General features: G+C 32.3%; 2 long non-coding RNA genes across 2 annotated transcripts; one reads left to right on the forward strand and one right to left on the reverse strand.

Moving 5' to 3' along the window:
- Positions 1–2,894: 2,894 nt before the first annotated feature.
- Positions 2,895–5,893, reverse strand: LOC127866926 (uncharacterized). Its single transcript, XR_008043165.1, has 3 exons — positions 5,844–5,893; positions 5,536–5,698; positions 2,895–5,242 (listed from the first exon to the last, which is right to left on the reverse strand). It is a non-coding gene; the product is annotated as an uncharacterized LOC127866926 (long non-coding RNA).
- LOC127866925 (uncharacterized) lies at positions 5,879–12,540 on the forward strand. Its single transcript, XR_008043164.1, has 2 exons — positions 5,879–6,394; positions 7,114–12,540. It is a non-coding gene; the product is annotated as an uncharacterized LOC127866925 (long non-coding RNA).
- Positions 12,541–13,926: the final 1,386 nt, after the last annotated feature.

Here is a 13,926-nt window from a genome sequence, read left to right on the forward strand (position 1 = left end):
TTTGAATTATAATGCTTATCAAGCCTTAACACACTGTGTATGTACAGCTCGTTGTCCGGCTTGCTTAAACCTTAACATTGGCTCTAAAATCTCAGTGCTTCCACCTAAAACATTGAAACTTCTTATGAAGCTGCACCTTGATGAGTTCTACATGCCACACCCATTTTTGGGTCACTAGGACAAAGGTCAGGGTCACTGTGACCTCTAATATTCTTCTGAAAAGCTTTCATTTATTCAAAACTTCACCCGCAGCCGAGCATTGGCATCCGCTATGCGGTGCTCTTGTTTGCCACTGTCCTCGGCACAAAACATGATATATCTGCATGTGCATACAACCAAATCAGTTATACTGTCACTTAATTATAGTAAATTTTAGTAAATTATAGGCTTTAAATTGTATTATGACACCACTCATGATGTGACTATTCAATTATACAATTACGGGACACATTATCTTCAAGAGAAATTCCAATACATCACCATATCATCTCAGATTTAAGGCAGATAATCTATTGTTTTTTTAACTGCCATTTTTACATATTTTTATTATTTTATGTTATGATGCATTGATCTTGTTTCTGAATTCACCAAGCAATATATTATCATGTAAAACTTTTGAAGAGAGATGTTATCTGATATTAAAATTATAAAATACAATAACTACAAAGTGAAAAAACTTCAGTTGAATACTGTGACAAACTAAAATTTGCCAAAGAGCAAAATTTTGATTAGATCTTAAATTAAATTAAATACAAGTATAAGAAAAGACTTTGCCTCTTGGATCCCAGTTCAGACTTGTAAAATCTGCAAATTTGCCCTTGGCCATATAGAATTGGGAACTAATTACCATCAAGTCATGTTAAAAGGAGTAGGGTGTAGCATGCTTTTATTTATCTCTTGAGCTTTCAAATGAATTTTATGGGTAATTTTCATACAACAAAACAGAAGTAGCAGATTTGTTTTCATGCATAACACATGATTCATACGAATGATATCATATAGTGTATTTTACCTTTGACTTTGAAGAATGACCTTGACTTTTCACCACTCAAAAGTTGCAGCTCCATGAGATACACATGCATGCCAAATATCAAGATGCTATCTTCAATATTGCAAAATTTATGACCAAGGTTAAGGTTTTCGACAGACACACACAACAGACAGACAGGCCAAAAACAATATGCTCCCCGATCATTCGATCCGGGGGAATAAAAGGTTATTTAAAGATGATTTTAATTCACTTAAGCATATAATTAAAAGAAAAAGTGCATTTAATGCACATTTCATGCAACAGTAATTGCATTGTATTTTTCTGCATTTAGTGTGCGTTCAATACACTTAAAAATGGAGACAAGACACACTTTTAACAGAAAGAATGTATTTGTTCAGCATTTTCCAGCATTAATAATCTTCTAGTGTAATTTTTATCATCACAATTACACTTTACTAGGAAATCAGTATGTTAACCCTTACCCACTCAGAGCTAAAGTGGAAATTGCTATGTGAAAACAACATAAAACCAGAACAGCTTGCGAGTAACTCACAGTCTGTTCTGGTTTTATGCTGTTTGCTTCCCATCAGTATCTAACGAATGGAGATGAAGCCTTTAAAACTTGAATTTAATATAAATAATAGTGAATACAATTTATACAGTACCTAATTAGTAGCATTAGGCCTTATATGGTATACTTGTGGTAGAAATAATGCATTTTGTATAATACAACACACCTGTCGATAATACCCGAAATGGGGGTTAGACAGTATATATAGATAGATAGATACATTACTTAATCAATATAGCTTCCCATACAGTTCAATACAATGTTCAATTTAATACACAATGCAAAGTTGGAATATGACATCAAGCTTGGAATAATCTTTTCAATAATGTATAATATGCGGTTATAATTTGAAAGTGAAATAGACACTTGCATATAAAAACTGATTTTACATCAAAACTAATTGTTAAATTTGATTTTGTAAATACTCAAAAAATGATACAGTTTATAAATGCAGTCAAAATGATAAAATATGCAATTACTATAAATAATAATGTAAGAGAAACGCGCTTTGGTACTAAAAAACGAATGAATATTACAATTATACATTCTGAATATGTAATTAACAGTTTTGTCTAAGAAAATCACCAATTCTTTTCATATCAATGTACATGATTCTGGCATTGTTTGTGCAACTGTAAATAATATTCTATGCAGTGAAGTAAATTTTTCATTTTGAGATCATAAATTGTTGAATTTGGCACAGTAAATTGATATAAAATGTCCATCTAAGTCAAATTTAGTTTTAGATTTATGTTAGAAGATTCTAGAAAACCAGCCCAGGTACTCACAAAATTTAAAGGTATTAATTACGTTTATGGGATAAACATTAAAATGTGTTCCTTTGTAAAAAAAACTTATTTTTTTATGTACTTTTGAAACATTTAAATCTAAGTATGATCTCGGATACTGGAAATTTTAATCATTGAAGTTTTTAACACAAAGTGAATATCATTTCAACATTTGTGAGTTTCTTGATGATGTAAGTCCTGTATTTAATCTTACACACAATTGCCGGTGTATATTTTTGTTAGTAATGATTTCTGTGATAATTGTGAATAAGTAACATTTATATTTATCATTTGCATTTATTGATTCATTGGAACAATATAGACATACATTGCGCTTTGATGGTTATGTTCATTTAAGCCCAAAAAGTATGGTAGTTAAAACTTAAATAATACAGAAAGAAAGCACTATAAAACTGTTCTTTAAGAGATGTTAATTTTTATATTATATTTAATCATTCTAGAAGCACATACCAGTATATATTAAAAATATTATCAGAAAAATGTTAAAATATAGTGCTACATTTATGAGTAAAACAAGCAAATCCAGTTGCATAGAGCTGTTTATTGTTATTGTAACGATTTTCAATATACATATAGAGTGATAATAGCATTTCTTATATAATATGCAATATAAAATTGCAAAGATATTAAATATAAATGTCATGTTTTTACCAGGCATTTATTTTCTTGCAATGGATAAAGAAGTATCGATATTGATAGATGCAAAATGGAATAACATTGTCCACTTTTTACCTAAATTAGTTGGACTACACATAGTGTAACACATATGTATGCATTAAGGAAGTCATCATAATCAGAACTGATAAGTACCCAACATAAACATTAAGAATACACTATAAACACCTTGATATTGACCTGATTGCAAAAAAACAACATTAAAATGTAAAATCCGTCAAATTTGTTATAGTTTTTAAATACTCCACTTAACATGACATCGTCTTTCGCATTAAAATACATCTTTTTTAGACTATTTTCACAAAATGTGACCAGGAAACATCGGTATTTCTTATTCGATTTCAAGTTAATTAATTTTGGATTGATCAAATGTGAAAGGTCATGCAACTGTGTCATGTTTAAGGATAAAACATAGCATGTACTTGATTGAAAGATGTTGCCCAATTCTAGCAGGGACCTATACATACCTGTTTGTATAGTCCCTGTTCTTAATATATACTTTAAATTGCATGTTTATATAATGTATGTAATGGTGAATAAAAACAAACAAGTACTTTAAACATAGTTGTGAATAAATTCTTTCATGGTTCAGAGTGAAAATGGTTCTAATTGGCATCTCTCAGTCATTTAACCAGCCATACAACTACTACAACAACTATTTTGGTTCCCTGAAAACAAGACACTGCTGTTACTGTAGCCAAAATGATTAACCAAATGTAAGCGCAAGCATGTGGAATTGTTTTGAATGTATGAGAACATTTCAATGTCCATTCCTTTCCTGTTTTTCAAAATGTCACCGTTGTTATAATAACACAGTCAAGGCACTTGCAGGTTTACCGTTGCAACCTGCTCTACAGATTTCTTGCATGTACTTTTCAAGTGTTGTAGGTGGTTGCATATGAATAACTCTTGCAATCGAAGGCGCGTTTAGACCCATAACTAAGGCAACTGTTTCAAGCACTAAACAAACTTTTGGATTTTTCTTTCTAAGCTCAGAAATAATGTGAGCTTTCATTCTGTCCTTGTAGTTTTTGAGAAATTGTGCTACAATTCAATCTTCTGGTTGTGTACTGGATTCAGGACAATATGCATGTTTTCCTAGTTCATAGCAAACTAGTTAAAAGCAATAGCCTAGAGATTCCAAATTATCACAGTACATAATTTATGGTGACTATAAACTCAATATGTTGCTTTTTTAATTCAGGCAGCTCTTCATGCATTATCATATCATACTTTTCATATTTGTGAATATTTGGCATTCTTTCTTATTTTTCCCCAAACAATAAACCTCCTGGAACACCCATATAAATAGAATTACAAATAACGCTAATAAATCTCTTGGTTTTCTACACAGGAACATACAGACAAGAAATTCCAACATTCGCCAGCTGGCATACAAGACAATAGTTAGACCACAGGTTGAATATGCTTCTTCCGTATCGAGTCCTCACACTTTACAAAATATACAAAAAATTGAAAAAGTAAAGCGTCGAGCAGTCCGCTGGGTTAAGCATAATTATTCTCCATGTGACAGTGTCACCTCCATGCAACAGGAACTTGGTTGGCAGACCCTACAAGACAGACGAAATGACACTTAATTAATAATCTTTTTCAAAATTGTTCAATTGTTAGCCGTGCCGCTGCCGTCGTATATCGAGCGACCCACCAGATTCACTCGTCACATGCACCCCCTCTCTTTCAGACCGATCCATACCACTGCAAATTATTATAAGTTTTCATTTTTCCCAAGTTCTATTGTGATGTGAAACAACCTCCCTGCCACTACAGTATTACATCCTGATCTTGAAGGGTTTAAACGGTCCCTGCTTTCCCCATCTGCCCCTTGAACTCCGAGAGACATGTTTTTTATCAGCTTTAACCTTAAATCACTTCACCATGCATGATTAATACTTTTATCTTTCTCACTTATTCACTTTTAACACTTTTATCTTGCACTGACTGCGCACCTGTCAATAATACCCGCAAGGGGAGTTAGACAGTATAGATGGATAGATAGAAATATTAGGGCAGTCAGGGTTGGCTAATACTTTTGTGGTGTTCTTGAATTGGAGGCTTTCAATAAGGTTTTCTATAGCATTTGGTGTTGCTGTCGCTGTAAGTGCCAAGTGAGGTATTTTGGGAAACAAACATGTCAGGTCTCCAAGTCTGTTGAACGCTTTGCAGAAATCTGAACCCCTGTAAAAACAAGACACATTACAAAAATGATGTTGTTCTGTCGTAATTCCAGTAATCCATATTTAATTTATTTTATAACCACGGTTTTTGAATGAACTGGAAAATGCAATCAGAAAATTCAACTTTTTTCATTCTTTAAACAAGAAATGTGTCCATAGTTACTCAGAAATCTATGAATAATAAACAGTCAGATATATTTATGAAAAGTCGCTAGGTGTGGAATTAGCAAATTGCTTATTGTCATTCAACACAATATAACAATCGTGGTAAAGATCGCGAAAACATCTTACTACCTGAAAAATAATGCTTTTTCCTGAGCCAGTTAGGAGAACTGCGATCGTATCTTTCAAATCATAAAGACTCTTTAGGGCTTTCAATTGGTAGTCGCTAAAACTAAACTCTATCTTCAGCTTGCTCGTCGCATATTCTAGATCAGACTTGAAATCCATTTTAACTCTGAAATGTAAACAATACCATGCAATATACCGTTTACCGTTAAAGTCAACTTATCATTTATTATGTAATTATATATAATTCAATTGCTTGTTTTTGCATAAAAAAATAATAAGAAAATGATTTGGAATGGTAATAATGCGTTTACCCTCTATGTATTGCATCACTATTTTTATGCGCAGGCGGATCACGCGTTGGGTGTATCAAAGCCAAGATGGCTGGTAGTTAGGTACCAATCGTGATACATCGGCTATCTCGGATTCCTCCGTAAGATAGGCCTCGTGGCTAACGGTCGCCATATTGCCTTGTATTACTACTTTACTACCCAAAAGGTTGTCAGTCTATTGTTATGAGGCTGTATACGATGCGCGTTGAACTAGCGCCAAACTTTTTACCGAAACTTTGATATAAATAGCACTATTAACGTTCATTTGTGTTGCATTTTGACCTATTATCCAAGTGATTTACTTTTCCATTTTTATTTAATCACCCTATCATCCAATTTTTAAGATAAAATTACGGTGTTTACAAAACCAACCAAACCGAAAGTGAAACTGGATGCATTACGTTTCGCGATGTAAACATTAAATATTTGTTCAGTTTGAGGAAGCGAATCGATAATAGACGTTGAAATATGTATGCAATACAGACTATCATTGCCGATTGTAGTACTGGCTAAAAAAATACCTTTTATGACAGGTCATGTATAGAACGTTAATCAAATAGTGACCATAAATCACTACAAATGTCAAATGTCTGGGTTGTTCATTAATATAATTAATGCACGTTTCTGATCTAATTGCCTGTATCTAGTTGTAATTAACATGATATTGATAAAATTAAAACGTTTTTTTCATAAATTAACATGACATGTTTTATTTTTATCATTTAGGGAATATATAATTGTATCATTATCATCATTAAATATTCTGAAAATGATCTCAATAATCATGATTACTTTAAAGTAGAATTTTTAAATTTTACTCATTGTTTTTAATGAATTTGCACATTTGCTTGATTCAAAATAAAATGTTTTAATAAGGGTTTCAGTTGTTAGTTTTAACCCATTTTTAGTTCGATTAAATTTAAAGTACTAACTACGTACATGTATGTGAAATGTTCTTGAGTTCGTTTCCTGGGCCTAGAACCAGTACTTGGGTGTCTCTTGGAGATTTCTTAAGAATGCTCACACACTGGGGATCAAACCAGTGACCTCCAGATCATTAGGTGGACACCACATCCATTACACATCAGCGACCTTTAATTAGTAAATTACTTTAGTATTGCAGCATTATATAATGTAATGTTGCTACATATTTTTGGAAAATGGTTAATGTGCAGTACTAAATAAATCTAAATGCATACAATTTTAATTGTGTATATTGTGTGATTATTAGTTACAAATTCCCTTTTTACAGGTTTACTGGATTATGAAAGACTGATAAACATAAAATTGACAACTCATCTCCCCAACGATACTTTGTGTGGCTCATTCTCGGAACAAACCCATAGTCAGTGAGAAAACTACAGTGTAAAAAGACCACTTGATTGTGACAATTATGGCTGACCAAGCAAATGTTATCATTTAAAATAAAGAAAACTTCCAGTTCAATATACATTTTATACCAATTATGACATTGGCCAACACAGAAAATAATTATAAGGTTGATTTTCTCAAAATTGACTGTTACAATTGGATACTGTTTTAAGCTTCATTCTACTTTGTCTGAAAATAAAAGTCCTAAATGATGTAATAGAAACATACATATTTAATTTTTAGTTTTACAAGGATATATATATATATATATATATATATATATATATATATATATATATATATATATATATATATATATATATATATATATACATATATTATAATATCTTTTTATCGATGGCCAATCAATTTAAGTTTAACTAATATATACATACACATTTTATACATGTGTATGCTTTGATTTTTTTTCTATTGAAGCCAAATTTATATCCTATTAGATAGATAGATAATATCACAGCAGTATTCCTAGTTTGTCTGCAAGTACTGCAGAAATCATGGATTATTATTTTACTGAGTCAGCCTTAATCTTTATATTATAATTGTTAAAACAGATTAAGATGTGCATTATACAATTGAGGATGCATCAAGATTAAAAAATGGTACATGTATAAATTAATAAAGAATCAATAACAATCAGAAACTGTGCATTTTTTTCAGTATTGTGTGGAAGGATTTGAAGTAATTATGTGTTTTTGAAAAATGATTTATGTGAATTTGAATAAATATATAAATTTAGTGATTTTCTCAGACAAAACTGTTAATTACATACTAAAGTATTCAGAATGTATTATTGTAATTTTCATTCGAATTTTTTAGTACAAAAAGCACTTTTCCCTGGCATTTGTATTTATAGTAATTGCATATTTTATAATTCTGACAGCATTTATAAACTGTGTTCATGCAAGCATGAAACCGGTTTCATTTTTTGAGTATTTAAACAAGAGGGCCATGATGGCCCTGTATCGCTCCACTGCTGAAAAAAGGCTGAAACAAATTTCTCTGCATGTGCAAATACTTAAATATAGGCCCTATTTAAGCACATGTACACTTTTGTGACCTTCTGGGCTGGGTCAAATTTAACCCCAGGGGCATAATTTGAGCAAATTTTGTAGAGGACTACTATATCTCACTACATACAAAATGTGGTAGCCCTAGGTCCTAGAGTTAAGGACAAGAATATTTTTAAAGTTTTCACAAAATAAGCAAGATATAAGCGTATATAATGTTCAATTTTGTGACATGCAGGTCAGGATCAAATTTGACCCAAAGGGCATAATTTGAACAAACTTGGTAGAGGACTATAAGATGTTACTGCATACCAAATTTGGTAGCCATAGTCCAAATGGTTTTTGACAAGAAGATTTTTAAAGATTTCACAAAATAGGCGCTTTAAAAGCGTTTATTCAATTTTGTGACCCCCTGGGGCAGGGTCAAAGTTGACCCCAGAGGCATTATTTGAACAAATTTGGTAGAGGTTTATTAGATGTCACTACATACCAAATTTGGTAGCCCTAGGCCCAATGGTTATGGACAACAAGATTTTTAAAGTTTTCACAAAATAGGCCCCATATAAGTGTATGTTCAGTTTTGTGACCCCGTGCAGGGTCAAATTTGACCCAAGGGGCATAATTTGAACAAACTTGGTAGAGAACTATAACATGTCACTACATACCAAATTTGGTAGCCCTATGCCTTATGGTTAAGGACAAGAAGAGTTTTTAAATATTCACAAAATAGGCACTATATAAGCATATAATTGATTTTGTGGCCCCCGGGGCAGGGTCAAATTTGACCCCTGGGGCATAATTTGAACATACTAAGTAGAGGACTATACAATGTCACTACATACCAAATTGTGTAGCCCTAGGCCTAATGGTTATGGACAAGATTTTTTTTTAAGTTATCACAAAATAGGCATTATATAAGCATATGTTCAATTTTGTGACCCCCGGGGCAGGGTCAAATTTGACCCAAGGGATTAAATTTGAACAAATTTGGTAGAGGACTATTAGATGTCACTATATACCAAATTTGATAGCCCTACGCCGGATTGTTATGGACAAGAATTATTTTGAAGTTTTCACAAAATAGGCCTTATATAAGCATATGTTCAATTTTGTGACCCTCGGGGCAGGGTCAAACTTGACCCCAGGGGCATAATTTGAACAAACTTGGTAGAGGATTATAAGATGCCACTACATACCAAATTTGGTAGCCCTAGGCCCAATGGTTATGGACGAGAAGATTTGTAAAGTTTTCACAAAATATACCCTATATAAGCATATGTTCAATTTTGTGACCCCCGGGGCAGGGTCAAATTTGACCCCAGGGGTATAATTTGAACAAATTTGGTAGAGGACTATTAGATGTGTCTACATACCAAATTTGATAGCCCTAGGCCCAATGGTTATGGACGGGAGATTTTGAAAGTTTTCACAAAATAGGCCTTATTTAAGCAAATTTTCAATTTTGTGACCCCCAGGGCAGAGTCAAATTTGACACAGGGGCATAATTTGAACAAATTTGAAAGAGGTTCACCCCAGGAACATTCCTAAGAAATTTCATCAGAATTGGACCAGTAGTTTAGGAGAAGATGTTTAAAGGAAAAGTTTATGCATGGATGCACGATGGACACAGGACCTTTGGCCAGTGGAGCTAAAAATCAAATTAAACATTTAGTTTTGATGTAAAATCAGTTTTTATATGCAAGTGTTTATTTCACTTATAAATTAAAACAGCATATTATTCATTATTGAAAAGATTATTCCAAGCTTGATGTCATATTTCAACTTTGCACAGTGTAGTTAATTGAACATTGTATTGAACTGTATGGGCAGCTATATTTTTTAATTTATGTATGTTGTATTATACAAAATGCATTATTTCTACCACAAGTAAACCATATAAGGCCTACTGCTACTAAATAGGCACTGGTATGAATTTGACACTGTTTTTGATGCTCATACAAAACTTTAATAATTACTACACTTTAGTATATTAAATATTTTCAAGTTTTTGTTCATCATTTTTTGCAAAAGAAAAGAGTGTCTTAATGCATTTGAAAATATACTTAAAACAAACTAAAAATGCATTTTAACATACCTTTTTCCTTGTAAAGTGTATTTGGGATGATAAAAAATACACTTGAAGAGTATTAATGCTGGAAAAATGCAGAAAAAAATACATTTGTTTCTGTTAGAAGTGTGTCTTGTCTGCATTTTTAAGTGTATTAAATGCACATCAAATGCAGATAAATACAATGCCAATACTGTTACATGTATTGTAATGGACATAAAATGCACTTGTTCTTGTAATTAAATGCTTTAGTGAATTGAAATAACCTTTTATAACGTTTTAACAATTAATAATACCTTTTTATATAAATTTTCTTTTGAAATGTGACACTTAAATGATTTTTGCACCACTAGTAAGAGGTATAATTTGTGCTCATAATGCTTTATCATTACACTATATAATATCATTTGTTGTATAAAAATTGCCCGTAAAATTCATGTGAAAGCTCAAGAGATCAATAGCAGCGTGCTATACCCTGCTCCTTTTTACATGACTTGATGGTATTTAGTCCCCAATTCTACATGGCTAAGGGAAAATTAATGTGCAGATTTGACAAATAAGTCTTAACTGGGATCCAATAGGCAGACTTTCATATTACTTGTATTTAATTTAAATCATGATCTGAATTGCTCTTTGGCAAATCTTTGTTGGTCACAGTATTCAACTGAATTTTGTTCACTTTGTAGTGATTATATTTTCTATATTTATCAGACAACACCTTTCTTCAAAAGTTTAACATGATTGCTTGGTTAATTTAGAAACAAAATCAATGCATCATAACATAAAATGAAAATATGTGTAATAGTAAAAATGGCAGCAAAAAAGCACTAGATTATCTGCCTTAAATCTGAGACGATATGTTGATGTATTGGAATTTCTCATAAATAATGTGTTCCATAGTTGTATAATTGTATAGTATCATGCATGAGTGGTGTCAATGTCACAATACCAATTAAAGCCTATAATTTACTAATACAATTTGAAGTTTGATGTGTGTTTTTTTCAAGATCTGTTATATATAATTATATATACATGTATATATATATATATATTGTTGAAAAGTTAACATGCAATAAGTTTACTGAAAAGTGCCAAATAGTTTTACTGATTTGGTTGGATGCATATATGCAGATATATCATGGTTTGTGCAGAGGACAGTAGCAAAAACAAGAGCTGTCTCCGTAGGATGACATATGCCCCCGATAACCGCTTTCATAGAAGTTATGAGCATTTTTCAAAACCTAAACGCCGACCCTAAGTTCAAGGTCAAAGGGGTCAAAATTTGTGTGTGTATGGGAAGGCCTTGTCCATATACACATGCATACCAAATATGAATGTTACATCTGAAGCGACATAGAAGTTATGAGCATTTTTCAAAACCTAAATGCAAAGTGTGACGGATAGACAGACGGACAGTGCGATCACTATATGCCCTCCTTTGGGGGCATAAAAATGTGTTTCACATTGTTTTGGTAAATTAGTAATGTAGTTATAAGAACAGAATCATCAATTATAAAGTTATTGATTATAAAGTGTTGCTGGCATATTTGATGCATTCTTCTAGCTATAAGAAGGTCCCTGTTTTATCCCCACTGGCACCGAGTGAGGGTTCTCAAAATCTTTAAACAATATAAATAACTACATATAGGGTCAAGAGCCTTGTTGATATGGGGGCTAAACACCTGAAATCAAAGCGACCCAGGATAAAGGCCGAGGCCAAATAAATAAACCAGAGGCCGCATGAGCCTGCTATACTCTGAACAAGTATTGTTTCTTCTCAGAAAACTGGCTTAAGTGTCTTACTAAGCTTTAGACTTTGAGTTTCAGTGCAATCAATCTAAAATAAATTGGTCAAATTAAATAATAATTTGTAAAAAATAAACATTCTGCACAAATTCAATTATTTACTTTACCTGTGTGCATGAATCATTTTAGTCTTGATGGTTAGTGAACTATGTCAAAAGCACCATATCTATGAAACACTTGTATTTTGAATAGTGCAAGGTTCCACAGAAATAATGCTGATGATAATTCTACACGATGATGAATTACTAGATATATTTCTAAATTCCATTTCCACCAACAATTCGGTTATTCCACTACCAGTTCACATGCTTCATACACAGTTGAAAATAACACTATTCCACTCATCAACCGTGACAAATGTACTCATTTTTTCAACTTTTCGCAATTAAATTGTCTTCTACTGTTATTGTTGTTGTTGTACTTTTGAAAGTAGTTCGAAAGATGGCGACTATTAACCCAGAGATTGATTTATGAAATAAATCGTCTGCTGATCCAGAGTGCACTGTCCGATGTGTTCAGATTAATCGATAATCTACGGAATCTCATGGAATAAATCGCCTGATTATCCAGAGTGTGGTTGAGGTCACAATATACTAAAAGATTTCCCTTAACACATTCAATGCAATAACTGCAACGAAAAATAAAGTCAAACTTTTGCAGATAGGTCAGGCAGTATGTAAGAAAGAACTCGACGCGAATAAACGGTCACTGTTTTAAGGCCATCTTTTACCGGCTTATCTCCAGTTGATGAGGGTTTCCCGCCATCTGTCAAAACCTCATGTAGTCTCCAACCTAAAAGCAAAACACTGAATTTGTAGTATACAACAATATTTTTCCTACCACATGCACACAGAAATATTCAAAAATAAAGCCATGGCAAGTGCCCATGACGTTTCATTTTTAGAGGGTATAGCATTGAACACAAAAAGTATTTAGTATACTGTAACGTATAATTTACTTTGATATGTTCTCATTCATTCTTATCAGGACACCGCGATATAATTAACCATTTTAATTGAACCATCATTCAAAGTGTGACGCACGCATATTTTAATGTTTAAATTTTACCGCCAGAAAAACAAAAGGTAAACCCGTTTTTATGCGATGCGAAATTATCATTCGTATTGATATTAACCTTGACAAATTAGTCCGCCAGAAAAGTGGCAATTTTTCACCAAACCCGACATTGAGGTGTATAAGTACATGTTAAAGTGTTGTTTTTTTGTTAGGCGACATGTTACTGATGAAGAATCATAATGATGCCGGGCTCATATCTTAGGGGATTGTGAGAAATTCAAGATGGCGTCCAAGATGGCGGCCGTTTTTAGTATTTTTTGTTAAATCATATAGATATGCAATATTCTATGTTTTATACTGTCATTTTGAGATTGTTATAAATGTTCAATATAAATAAAAAAGTGCAAATGTTTGTAATAAAAACAAATGAAAATGGCGTCGAAAATGGCTGCCAGATCAAGATGGCTACTCAAAGAGTGCGCCTATTTAAAACCAAGATCATATCCTAATTTTCTCATAAGAATATTAAATATGGAAATTACATAACATGAATTTTTGTAATACAAATGCAGAGTATAGTATAGCAAGAACATATCGACCTAATCCATTGGAGAAAAGTTATATATTATCAGTGTGTACAGTAACAGCAACTTCGTCGAAGGTGTGATTCGTGTTATGAAAATACACCGATGTAATATATGTCATAAAGCACATTATATATAAATTGAAACATCACTTTATGTATTATTCAACGATTGGTCATTAAGGTCATGAA

This window comes from Dreissena polymorpha, chromosome 2, assembly GCF_020536995.1.
Source record: "Dreissena polymorpha isolate Duluth1 chromosome 2, UMN_Dpol_1.0, whole genome shotgun sequence".
NCBI classification, from domain to species: Eukaryota; Metazoa; Mollusca; class Bivalvia; order Myida; family Dreissenidae; genus Dreissena; species Dreissena polymorpha.